Raw genomic sequence first — 10,078 nt, 5'->3', positions numbered from 1 at the left:
TTGCAGTAGCTTAGTGGTTAGGTTGCTCCTGTCCTGGAAGTACTTAAAATACTCTTCAGGGTGGGGGGAGGAGAAAGAGGCAGGGCTTCAATGAGTCTGCAAGGTTATTCAGAGCTCTTGTAGTCTGCACCCTTCCTTTTGCATGTTAGGAAACCAAGGCTCAAAAAAGCATCTGAGGGAAGTAGATGTCTTGTTAGCCTGCCAGATATAGAGTCAGACCTTAACTGTGTGAACTCAAGTCGTTTAACCTCCGTGTCTTAGTTTTTTCATCAATAAAATGAGAAACTCAATGACAGCTAAAGACCCTTTCAGCCCCTGGGAAGTGTAATCTTAATGGGTACCCAATACACTTGTCCTACGAAGATATTTCCGACAACGTCTTAGGAATTTTCTTTTTTGAGTCCCAGGTGATGAGAGGGATTCCCAAGGCTGATTGGATCTTGCAAAGATAGTGAGATTTTTCCAGTAATAAGCTTCCTGAGACTTGGTGAATTCAGGTGCAGCCAGGTGATCAGGGAAATGTTCTGAGCTGAGCTCCTTCTTGAAATGGAATCACTTAATTTCAGCACTGGTCCCTAGACAACTAAGTGGTTTTCTCAGGGTCACACAGTCAATGTGTTGTCCAAAGCAGAAACTGAACCTACTCTCTTCCCCAATATTTCCTCACTGTCTACAATTTATGTTGTGGAAGAACATTTGCAGGGCAAACTTGAAGGGTCAGTTGCTTTCATTGGATTGTATTGGACATGATTTGCTTGGATGTTTAGATATCATAGTTGACAGGGCTAATCCTACCAAGATCAGGACCTACCTTACTTTGAGGCAAACATACCAGCCCTCGACTTCTTTGGCCCCATTCCATGCTCTGGTAATATTCCTAATTCAGAGCATAATACCCTTTCCATCTGTTTCTGGTGCAGAGATTGCAATGTCTTCTCAAAAGAGACCCTCCTCAACATTATCCATGCCTTTTTGGCATGGATAATGAATTATGGCATATGAAATTCCAAGAGACAGATTTCTGAGTCCAAGTAACCAATTAAGTAGGCTAGCAAATAGTCAGTAAATTGAGGTCAGTGTCAATCTTCCTCTTGTGCCCTAAGACTGAAGTTGAAGGGTAGTTACAAAATTGGTTCCTGATTTTAAGAGAAAATCTGGAACTCTATTTCAAGTGCAAGAGAGCTGCTTTGGTAACTACTCATAATGCTGAAGGATCATGCTTATATACTTTATTACTCCAGCTCTCTCTAAAGCATTGTTTATTCCCTAAAAATTTTTTATTCCTGAGCACATGCTGCTCTGTTCATCATATTAAGTGGTTCTCAAAAACCAAAACAAAACAAAATACAACTGTTGCTGGTAAACATACTGATACCTGGAAAAGTTTTTATGTTAAATACTGAAAATGGAAATTCCAAATAGAGAAACGTGTGGACAATTCAGAGAATGAATGAGCTGATGTGAAATATCAGCAAAGAAATAAATAAACGCCTTAAGAATATTTTAAAATGTTTCCATGTGGGAAATTATAAAATGTGATGTGATAGGAGATCCTGTATGCTTCCTATAGTGATTAGAAAAGGGCCTATCCATATACACAGCTATCTGGGAAGCCCAGCAGTGTTCTATTGATTCTTCTACTGTTTAGATTTGAGAAAAGGAACAATTCCTAGAATGATGAAAAATCTGATTGGAGCTTTTTCTATGGTGTCCTCTCCCTCAACCATTTCTCAAAGCTTGGAGATAGTTCTAGGGAAACCCCTCACCCAGAAAAGTCAACCACAGGGTAAGGTGTAAAGTCAAGTAAATCCTGGGGCTGGAAGGAGTGTGTGTGTGTGTGTGTGTGTGTGTGTGTGTGTGTGTGTGTGTGTGTGTGTGTGTGTGTGTGTGTGTGTGTGGTGTAAAGTCAAGTCAGTGGTGGGGGAGGGGAAGGTGTAAAGTCAAGTCAACCATCAGGTAAGGTGTAAAGTCAAGTCAATCAGCCTGGAAGGTGTAAAGTCAAGTCACTTTTAAAAATCTCCTTCAGTCCATTAGGAAGTCAGAAAGGATCTTTGGGTAAGAGTTTCCACCCAGACCATCTCCTCTAGGTGGCGTTCTTACATGACCCTACCATTGCTCTACTGAAGTAGGACTGGATGGAGAATAGATTCTTTTGTATAAATTGCTGGAGCCAGAAGGATCTGGGAGTGCTAAGGTGCTCAAAGCTATGTTCCCCTAGCTCCTCATTATAATATTTATTCTTTCATAAACCAGAGTTGATTTTCACCCATCAGGGACCTCCCCCCTTTTCCAAGGGAATTTAAGCAGAGACTTTCATTTGGGGTCTTGTTCTGGCTCTGGCTCTGGCTCTGGCTCTGGCTAGGAGCGTTGTGGGAATGTGGCAGAGTAAAGGGGCTGGCATAACATGGAAGGACTGTGGGAGCCTAACTCTCCTGAATATTGAAGATGACAACAGCAGCCAGGCCTACATTTGAACCTGCAAGAGGTGGAAGAGGAAAAGGGGAAGGTGATTTGAGTCAGCTTTCCAAGCAATATTCAAGCAGAGACCTACCTTCTCACACCTTAAGTTTTGGGGTGTCAGGGACCTCTTCCTTTATCAGGCTGGTGAAGCCTATGTTCCAGTACCCCATATAAACCCTGCCCCCAGTTCCATCTTTGGTATTTTTCATTCTGTGTCTTCCTTATCCACCCCCCCCCACCCCAACACTAAACACGATGGGAACATTTAGTTATGTAGATGAAGTTTGGTTGGTAATAATAGAGGACAGTGAACTGAGTCATTGTATCTAGAAGAAACGCAAAGCCCAAATTTTTGAGGTTAGTTCCTAGCTAGGGGATACTTTTCATCACCACAGAGCTGGTGCCTTAATCTCTGGCCTTCCACTTATTCCCAGCTAACCAGCAGCCAATGCTAGCTGCTGTAGGTTAGCAACTGCACATCTGCTGCTGCTCTATTATGAGATGGACCACATGCCCATTACTTTAATTAGGCTGGGTATGGCAGCCAAGCACAGCTTGAGCCCATAGGGCAATTAGGAAATAGCGCTGTTCTGGGCTCTATTAATTTCTTCTGTGGCTTCCCCTTCAAGTTTCTGATTGTCTACTTCAATCCCCACTCTTTGAGAAAGTCTGCTCAACTTAACCTGTAACTGCCATACACCCCCCCCAAACACATCCCCCCACCCCCACACTCCAACCCTCTGTACTGGAATTTGGCTTGCCTTTTGGAACAGTAGGTTTCTCACAGTTCCACCAGACATGTTCATCAGGAAGAAACCTTGGAATCTCAGGAAGGGGAGAGTTTAGGGAGTTTTACAAAATAATAAGAAGCCAGAATATACTGTTATATACAGAATAATATACAGAATATATTGTTCCCAGGCAATTTATTGGCCTGGGAACAAAACTAGATGGAGTTCGGTCAGAGCTGTCATCCACCCTCCTCCCCACCCCCAAAAGCAAACCAATCTTGAGGATATTGAAATTCAAACTTTAAATAGTGGTTCAGTACCCTGCTATCAGGTGTATTGGGCATTTTAGCCTTGTATCTATGAATGGATTTCAGAACTCCAAGTGGGGTGCAGAGGGGAGGGACAAGTTACATCTCTTCATTAACTTGTAATGGAAAAACAGCATTTCTTTCATTTATCTAAAAATATTCTCAGAAGGGGCCTATAGGTCCCCCGATAGATGGGGCAATTATAAAGGAAGAGGTCAGGGACGGCTAGGTGGTGCAGTGGATAAAGCACCGACCCTGGATTCAGGAGTACCTGAGTTCAAATCCGGCCTCAGACACTTGACACTTACTAGCTGTGTGACCCTGGGCAAATCACTTAACCTCCATTGCCCCGCAAAAAAAAAAAAAAAGAAAGAAAGAAAAATAAAGGAAGAGGTCCATGACACCCAAAAAGTTAAGGTGCTATGACTATTCCCATTTTACAGATGAAGAAATGGAGAATGACAGTTTAAGTGGTTTGCTCACAGGGTCACACAGCTAATACATTGTCCAAAGCAGAAACTGACCTATTCCAAGTCTGGTGTTTTCTTCCCAACACTCCCCCACTGCCTGCAGTTCAAGTTTGCCCTGCAATTGTTCTTTCAGGACATGAGTCAGTTTCAGTCATTAGATTGCATTGGGCATGATATGCTTGGATGTTGTTTAGATATCATAGTTGACAAGACTAAGCCTATCAAGATCAGGACATGCCTCATCTTGAGGCAAACACACCAGCCCTGGACTTCTCTGGTCCCTTTCCATGCTCTGGTCATCTTCCTAATTCAGTGCATATATTGAGTGAAGGTGCCCAAGTACTACATTCCATGGTATTTTCCACACTCCTATGTGAGATGGGATTTGATATGTATATATATTATCTATCTGAAGCCAAAATGGGCCGACCAGGGGTACACATGGACATCATATATTATGAGGACTAAAAACACTGAGGAGATCCACCTCAGGATGAAATGAAAGGTTTCCTGGTGGCATGTCTTTACTATCTAGAATAGATAGCAAGATAACTCAGAGCAGAAAAAGACTATGGCGCTTGGTTTCAGGGGCTGCTTAAGATCTAGAAGGGGCTGGGTCAGACATAAGGAATAAGGAAAAAAACTACTTTCCATGAAGTTTGCAAGTAGGATTTAGAAGTATTAACTGCTAGAGACAGCAGAAGCAAGTACTTGTGGGAGGCATAGCAGCCTTAGAGTTTACTTTGGTGGTGGTGGGGGGTGGGGTGGGGGGGGAATGAAGAGAAGGAAACCAGTAGTGCTAGGTAAACAATTCTTGAAATGGGAATGGGATCAATCATGATGCCATTCGTTTTTAGAGACTTGATATTCTTGCCACCTTAGAAGCTATGCAAGGTAGTTGCTATTTCTTTTCTTTTCTCTTCGTTCCTTCGTTCCTTCGTTCCTTCGTTCCTTCGTTCCTTCGTTCCTTCGTTCCTTCGTTCCTTCGTTCCTTCGTTCCTTCGTTCCTTCCTTCCTTCGTTCCTTCCTTCCTTCGTTCCTTCCTTCCTTCCTTCCTTCCTTCCTTCCTTCCTTCCTTCCTTCCTTCCTTCCTTCCTTCCTTCCTTCCTTCCTTCCTTTCTTTCTCTTTCGCTATTTCTTTAAACAGTTGCACTTCATGGGATCTGGGTAGCTTTTTGGCAATAGATCAAGTTCCCTCTCAATTGTCTTATGCTCAAGGGAAATTGGCTGGTCATGTCCATATGTTGTAATGAGCTGGCTGTTGTAAAAATATTTTAACTGACTAGGGCTAATTTGAAGGGACTAATGTGACTGGGGTAGTTAATCTCCAGACTTTTGACTGTTTGCCTATCTGACTACTATTTATTTAAGATGGGCTTTTTAAAAGGTTCAACCACACTTGCTCCTCCCAAATTGATAAGCAAAGGATTAAGAAGCCTCTTCCATTTTAACAGCAGAGGGTTTATTTATAAGATACAATATAAAATTAAGAATACAGGGAAAATTAAATGTACAACCTGACTGCTTTCCGGTGTGTCTCTGCCGCACCTGGAACTTTTTTTTCCTCCTCGTGCATACCAACAGACCTTCTTCTAGCGGTCCCCTCACTGAAAAGCCCCCCCCCCCCATCCTCTTTCTCTGGAGTCCTTCTCTTGTCCTAATCTTCCGGTCTCGTCTCTTCTTGTCCCTAGTCCTGCGGTGCTCCCTGCGTCTGTGCTCTTAGCTTTTTTTTCTGACCCCCCTGAAAAGCTCCTTAGCGTCCTCACCTCTGTTGCCAACCCCCTGGCATCTCTAGCGTCCCTTTCTCAATGACCTCTCTGCGTCTCTAGCCTTCTGGTGTTCTTCCTTGCTCTTAGGCTTTTATCTGTGTCAGTCAGCCCCTCTCTTTACACAGCCTCAGTCTCCTTAGCGTCCTTCTAGCAGCCCCCTTTCTGTCCATTTTCTCCAACCTCTTAACCTTCTGGCCTCTCCTTTCCTCCTAGAGTCTTTAGTCTCCGGAGTCCTCCTTAATCTTGTCAGCCCCCCTTTGCTGTCTAACTCCCTGGTATGTATCTGTATCTGTATCATCTGTATCTATATCTATATATCTATATCTATATCTGGGGACGCTCAAGTGTCCTGTGGGTACCACACCCAGGGCTCCAGGGGCTATGCCAGAGGCCAGCCTGGATGAGCCCAGGATCTCTTAGATAGATCCGCTCAGGGTAGAGGGAGCTGGGGATTCCTTCCCCCCCCCCCTCCCGGCCAGCTGTCTGACCTAGTATCTCAGCCCACAGAGCTTTTTTGGCTAAGCAGAGGGAGAGGGGTACCTGCCCCTCCCAAACAGAAAAAAACCTTGAGGGCCCAAGGCTTTCTAATCTCAGCCCATAGGTAGGGTCCTCAAATCAAAATAAATTTCCACACTGTAACAATGCTTTGGCCGTGAGTGATGTCTGTCTTGGTGAAAAAATTGACTGTATGACACCTGAGTGCCTCTGAGAAGAGTCAAAGCCTCGCAGGAATGAGTAACTTTCTATTCCAGGGGCAAAACAGAAGCAAAGAATAAGCTTGGACAATGATACCTGCTCAGCATGATAAAGTAAGCTGAATGTTATCAAATCTCATGAGAACCTTTTTTGTTTTTTTTCAGGGCAATGAGGGTTAAGTGACTTGCCCAGGGTCACACAGCTAGTAAGTGTCAAGTGTCTGAGAACCTATGTTTTACAAAAGGAAAAAGAACAACAGTTGGCCATAATGATCTTTCTTTTTTTGGCTGAGCAGTTAACAAAAGAGCAATAAGAGAAATGATCATGCCCTTGATCCTGGAAAGATCTGTCTGGAGAACTTTATTAAAGATTTGGCATTCATCCCTTTGGCACATGACTCTGTTTTCTCTGAATCCCAAAGTTGGAAGGGACCTCAGAAGTCATAATTCATATCTGAGAAATTCTATGGAATCTTGGACAACTGACCATCTAGCCTCTTGTTGAAGACCCAGTGATGAGCTACTTATTTTCCAAGGTCACTCATTACCCTCTTTCTGGAAGGATGAGGAGGAAATTAAAGCTGTCCCAAAATGTAAAGATCATCTTGTCTGTTTCTTCTATGGATTGTTTCCCAGTTCTGTCCTCTAGGTCTAGGCAAGATGCTTTTATGTAATAATCCTTCAAGTATTATCATTTCCTATCTCCCCCTCCCCTTTCCCTCCTTATTTTGCTCAATCTAGAAAAGAGAAGGCAAACTTTGCTTCAAGAGATCTCTTTCCCCTTCTTCCCCCCATTATACTTTGCCATTCTGCTACTGTGCAAAAGCCCTAGGGCCCAGACCCAACATTGTAGAGCAGAGTTAGGAGGGCAACATATTTCCAAAGGCCAAGAGCCAAAAGTGGGAAGAAGAGAAAACAGGAACATGATTTCATCCTTATCCTACTTATGACCCATTTTGTAAATGGACAGAGATGTTTTGGTACTTAAGGGCCACTGAGTGCTTTTATTTAATGTTTGCTGAAACAATGAATTCAAAAATGACTTCTAATTGACTTTGATGTTCCAGTTGTGTTGAACTTGAATTGAGTTGATGTTCAAGAGTCTAAGCTAAGCTTTGTGCCACTGGATATGTATGGTATAATGGTCTAGTCCAGATTTGGAGCATGAGCTGTGAAATAGTAAGCAAGTGATTTGAGATCCTGAGCTCCAGGTTTTTTTCTCTACAAAATTCTGTTAGTACCTGTTACCTCATATAATTCTTGTGAAGCTTAAATCAGAGGTTGCCTGTAAACTCCCAAAGCACTCTCCCTTAGGATCTATTTCACTTTCTTGGTAATTTTATGGTATCACTGTTCAACTGAATTAGAAGAGTAGGGATGTGCTCTAAACAGTGAGGCCCACTAACAACTCTGCTCTTAGGTTTTTATTTTTTTAGGTCACTTTAAAAGCAGAGGAAAGTGTTCCTAGGTGTCTCAAAAATCACTTGCAAACACAAGTCATTCTTGTAAATGGCTGCAATTGCCTCCAAATGCATAGGGAGTGAATTTTCCAGCATTTGTGACTCAGTCTTATTCAGGTCTCTCTAAATTTGACAGCTCTGTATAGGGAGACAAAATGTAGATCAAAGCAAGCTTGTGAGCATTCTGACAAATGGAAGGAAGCTTCCTTTATTCCATTTCTCTCCAGGGTAATCCAGTGCTACAAGCACACCAAATCAGGGCTTCCCCTTTCATTTTGATGACCCTGACTTAAGATACAAGAAGGTCAGGATCTTGATATAGTACCATCTTGTATAACAGGTAAATTGGGAGCAACTAATCTCATGAAAATCCAGGTTCCTGCTCCCAAATACAAGTTTCATCATCAAACATTTTTTAAAAGGATTTTCTGAGACCCATAAGAGGCAGTATGGGATAGTGATGAAGGTGCAGGAATTCTGCAGAATTTTGGATGCAGTTACAAATGAAAACAGTCAGTTGAACACAGATTTTACTTAATCATTACACATAGTTATCCCTTCCACCTTGTGACTTTCCCCCTTGTTATCATGGTTTTGATGTATGTGTATCAGCATAAGAAATTAAATGGGAATTTGGGGGGAGTTTTGCAGAAGCTGCAGACAACACAGAAAAGTTTAGAAACTCAGAAATGCATAATATATGTATATTTATATATATATAGTCATGTCTAATATCAATATATTTTATCTTAATACAAGAATAATTCAGACTTTTTCTCTGGTACAGAGAAAGGGCCAAAAATTTTTATGCAATTCCCCCCCCCCCCAGATCATGGGGGCACCAAGCCCCTAACCTCTGACGAAGAAGGGATAGTTATCCCTTGTATGGTAAATACTACATGGTAAGTGAATATTGTAAAGTACTATGGTAAAGGTTGTGGGGAAGGGAACAAGTATTTATTATATACCTACTATGTGCCATGCAGCATGCTAAGCACTTTACAAATAATTTCTGTTCTTAACAACTACCCTGGTATGTGAGTGTTGTTGTCCTCATTTAATAGTTGAGGAAACTTGATGACTTCCCTATCATAGGAAACCACCCATGTGAAGAAACTCCCTTTCCTGGTATAGGTCAGCACCTTCTCTGCAACTTAGTCTTGGAGTTGCCTTGAGACTTGGCTAGAGTCACACAGCCAGCATGTGTCAGGGGCAAGCTTTGGAGCCAGGCTATCCTGTCTTTGAGGCCAGCTCCCTCTGCATACTGCTTCACAGATGGTAAACATTATATCTATAAAATAAAAACTTGCATATCACACTAACAAAATATTTTGAATTTGGAGAGAACTTGACCAAAGTCACTGAACAAGAGTAACTGCACCTGAGTGTCCAGTGCTCTTGGAGTCTTACCAACGTTTTCATTTGCTAAACTGATCTTCTTCCCCAGGGAAGAATACTATGCTGTGAACAAAAAACCAAGCCAAACCAAACAAACCCCACCCCAAACCCAACAACTCTTGGTATAGAGGATAGAATGCTCAGCTTGGCATCAGTGAGATCTGTTCAAGTCCCATGTGCATCACAAAAATTTGTGTGTGACCTTCTAGATAGAAGTGCTAAGTGCCAATCTCTCCATGGTTCTGAGAGCAAGCAACTAATCCTTAGCTCTGCCTCTGTATGGGGATGTTGCAGACTCATTGTCAAGGGTGTATATATGAATTTGCCCAATCAGAAATTAGGACTGAGAGCTCACCTGCTGGGCAAACTCAATTTTCTTCTTTTATTTTTTAAAATAAAATTATTTATTATTTTACAGGTACATGTAAAAATAGTTTTCAATATTTGTTTTTTATAACATTTTGAGTTCCAAATTTTTCTCCCTCTCTCCCTTCCCTCCCTTCTCCCCAAGACAGAAAGCAATCTGATATAGGTTTTACATGTACAATCACATTAAATATATTTCTGCATTAGTCATTTTGTGAAAGAAGAATCAGAAGAAAAGGGGAAAACCTCAAAACAATATGGTTCAATCTGAATACAGATTCCTCCGTTCTTTTTTTCTGGATATGGAGATCATTTTCCATCAAGAGTCCTTTGGAACTGTCTTAGATCATTGTATTTCTGGGATAAGTCTATCACAATTGATCATCTCACAATTATGCTGTGTAACGATTGGAATGAGAGT

This window comes from Dromiciops gliroides, chromosome 5, assembly GCF_019393635.1.
Source record: "Dromiciops gliroides isolate mDroGli1 chromosome 5, mDroGli1.pri, whole genome shotgun sequence".
Taxonomy (NCBI): domain Eukaryota; kingdom Metazoa; phylum Chordata; class Mammalia; order Microbiotheria; family Microbiotheriidae; genus Dromiciops; species Dromiciops gliroides.
The sequence above is the reverse complement of the archived record's forward strand: the minus strand, read 5'-3'. Positions refer to the sequence as shown.